The sequence below is a fragment of the Zeugodacus cucurbitae genome, chromosome 4 (genome assembly GCF_028554725.1).
Source record: "Zeugodacus cucurbitae isolate PBARC_wt_2022May chromosome 4, idZeuCucr1.2, whole genome shotgun sequence".
NCBI lineage: Eukaryota > Metazoa > Arthropoda > Insecta > Diptera > Tephritidae > Zeugodacus > Zeugodacus cucurbitae.
The window spans coordinates 30,007,981-30,011,222 of record NC_071669.1 but is presented as its reverse complement, the minus strand read 5'-3'; the positions used below and the strand labels follow the sequence as shown (position 1 = coordinate 30,011,222).

General features: G+C 41.5%; 1 non-coding gene across 1 annotated transcript; it reads left to right on the top strand.

Moving 5' to 3' along the window:
• The first annotated feature begins 2,389 nt into the window (after positions 1 to 2,389).
• LOC128921845 (small nucleolar RNA U3) lies at positions 2,390 to 2,604 on the top strand. The gene has a single exon (XR_008471152.1). It is a non-coding gene; the product is annotated as a small nucleolar RNA U3 (small nucleolar RNA).
• The last annotated feature ends 638 nt before the right edge of the window (positions 2,605 to 3,242 follow it).

Sequence of the window (3,242 nt, the reverse complement as noted above, 5' to 3'; positions counted from 1 at the left end):
TTTCTCGCTTGTTGACTCTGACGAAAGTTTTACATTCGGATGCTTTATGTCCTTCTCTTCCGCAACTGTAGCAGATGAATCTGCCCCGTGGACAATCTCTGGCCATGTGTGAACTTTCTCCGCATCTAAAACACTTCCTATCCCCCGGATTGAAATTCGATGTTACTCTGTTTGACGACGATGATTTGAACGGATTTGCAAATTGGAATGGAGGCTTTCCAGCGTTGATTCGTTCGTAAATTTTGTTCTGTTCCTTGAGATCACCGATAGACCTTATATATATATTTGGCGTAGGAACCGCTTTAAGCGATTATAGCCGAATCCACCAGAGCGCGCCACTCATTCCTCCTTTTTGCTTTTTGGCGCCAACTGGAAACACCAAGTGAAGCCAGGTCACTTTGCACTTGGTCTTTCCACCGGAGTGGAGGTCGTCCTCTTCCGCGGCTTCCTCCAGCGGGTACTGCATCGAATACTTTCAGAGCTGGAGTGTTTTCTTCCATCCGTACAACATGACCTAGCCAGCGTAGCCGCTGTCTTTTTATCCGCTGAACTATGTCAATGTCGTCGTATAAATCGTACAGCTCATCGTTCCATCGTCTGCGGTATTCGCCGTTGCCAATGTTTAGAGGACCATAAATCTTGCACAAAACCTTTCTCTCGAAAACCCCAAGAGTCGTCTCATCGGATGTTGTCATCGTCCACGCTTCAGCGCCATACATCAGGACGGGAATAATGAGCGACTTATAGAGTTTGATTTTGGTTCGTCGAGAGAGGACTTTACTTTTCAATTGCCTACTCAGTCCAAAGTAGCACCTGTTGGCAAGAGTGATTCTGCGTTGGATTTCAAGGCTGACATTGTTGGTGTTGTTAATGCTGGTTCCCAGATAAACGAAATTATCTACAACTTCAAAGTTATGACTGTCAACAGTGACGTGGGAGCCAAGACGCGAGTGCGCTGACTGTTTGTTTGATGACAGGAGATATTTCGTCTTGTCCTCATTCACCACCAGACCCATACGCTTCGCTTCTTTATCTAGTCTGGAAAACGCAGAACAAACGGCGCGGTTGTTGCTTCCGATGATATCAATATCATCGGCATACGCCAGGAGCTGTACACTCTTGTAGAAGATTGTACCCTCTCTATTTAGTTCTGCAGCTCGTATTATTTTTTCCAGCAATAGATTGAAGAAGTCGCACGATAGTGAGTCACCCTGTCTGAAGCCTCGTTTGGTATCGAACGGCTCGGAGAGGTCCTTCCCGATCCTGACGGAGCTTTTGGTGTTGCTCAACGTCAGCTTACATAGCCGTATTAGTTTTGCAGGGATACCAAATTCAGACATCACGGAATAAAGGCAGCTCCTTTTCGTGCTATCGAAGGCAGCTTTAAAATCGATAAAAATATGGTGAGTATCGATTCTTCTCTCTCGGGTCTTTTCCAAGATTTGGCGCATGGTGAATATCTGGTCCATTGTGGATTTTCCAGGTCTAAAGCCACACTGATAAGGTCCAATCAGTTCGTTGACGGTGGGCTTTAGTCTTTCACACAATACAACCTTAGTAGTTGCCCCACATAAATACCACTTTTGTGTTGATGTTGTTCCAGTTAAAGCATTGCACACCTTCCCATCAATCATTGTCAAAATTAATTTGTGATCCACATATATAACTTTGTCATTAACTAGTATAGTTGTACAAATTAAATTCTTAATCGCCACAGATTTGGTTTCCTTCACAAATTCAATTTTTAGGGGCCTACAAAATCTAGTTGATGATGGTCGAGGATTTTTCCAAATTTCTTGTTCAGCCAACATAAGTTTGAGAGGCACAATTGTGGTTAAAAATACGGAGGAATCGATACCATCACATATATGAAAAGCTTGCTTGTACGAACTGTGATCAGAGCTTCCATCAAATCCCCATTTAGTATACAGTTGGAGTTTTTGTTTAATTAACGAGTCAATACGGTTTTCATGAATTTGTATTAATCGTTCTGCTGTGTGGTTTAATAGTGCTTGTAAACTTACTTCAGCGGAAGTTTCTCTTATTGTAATGCACTGATATTCTGGATCGCCCTTTTTGAAGTTATACTTTTTATACGACTTCGGAAAAGGTTGCGATAATTGTTGGTTGCGCAACCTATAGCGTTAAACAAGCGAGAGAGAGAGAGTGAATGAGAGTAAAGCAGAGAACTTAAAGCACTTGCTTGTGCTATTTGAGTAAATCTTGTTTTTGTAGAACAATGTTTAAATTTTTGGTTGGTGACATATTCACATGTGTACGTATAAACATATTCACATGAGTTTTTTTCGTTTCTGTTTCATTTCTGCGAATTCTCAACTAGTTTATGAGACTTTTGGTTGAAATACTCTGCGTTGGCCGTTAAAAAGTTAAGACTATACTTCACAGGATCATTTCTGTAGTCAATCTTCATTTACTTTCTTTGCAAATCGAAAGTATTAGCACCCGCGATGAGGAGGTATATCGTTTTATCTGACAGCGTGAGGTTTATGAACTTCATTTCTAATTTTGTCTTGTGGAATATTAGAAATGAGGTTTCTTCGATGATCGCTCGGTTACAATGGATAAAACGACTTCTGGAGTGGTGATTTTAACGAATAAATATCAAGGTTTTATACAAATAATTATATATAATAATGCAGTCAATAAGTACAGTAGGGCAATTCACAATCTGATGCAAATGGTGTTGCATATTTGCAATTGCAACTTCACTGTACATTTTGTTAGTGTAAAAGAACAATATGCCTCTCTTATTTGCAATTGCAAATTGCAAATTGCGATCGCGTCTTGGCTCCCACGTCACTGTTGACAGTCATAACTTTGAAGTTGTAGATAATTTCGTTTATCTGGGAACCAGCATTAACAACACCAACAATGTCAGCCTTGAAATCCAACGCAGAATCACTCTTGCCAACAGGTGCTACTTTGGACTGAGTAGGCAATTGAAAAGTAAAGTCCTCTCTCGACGAACCAAAATCAAACTCTATAAGTCGCTCATTATTCCCGTCCTGATGTATGGCGCTGAAGCGTGGACGATGACAACATCCGATGAGACGACTCTTGGGGTTTTCGAGAGAAAGGTTTTGCGCAAGATTTATGGTCCTCTAAACATTGGCAACGACCTCCACTCCGGTGGAAAGACCAAGTGCAAAGTGACCTGGCTTCACTTGGTGTTTCCAGTTGGCGCCAAAAAGCAAAAAGGAGGAATGAGTGGCGCGCTCTGG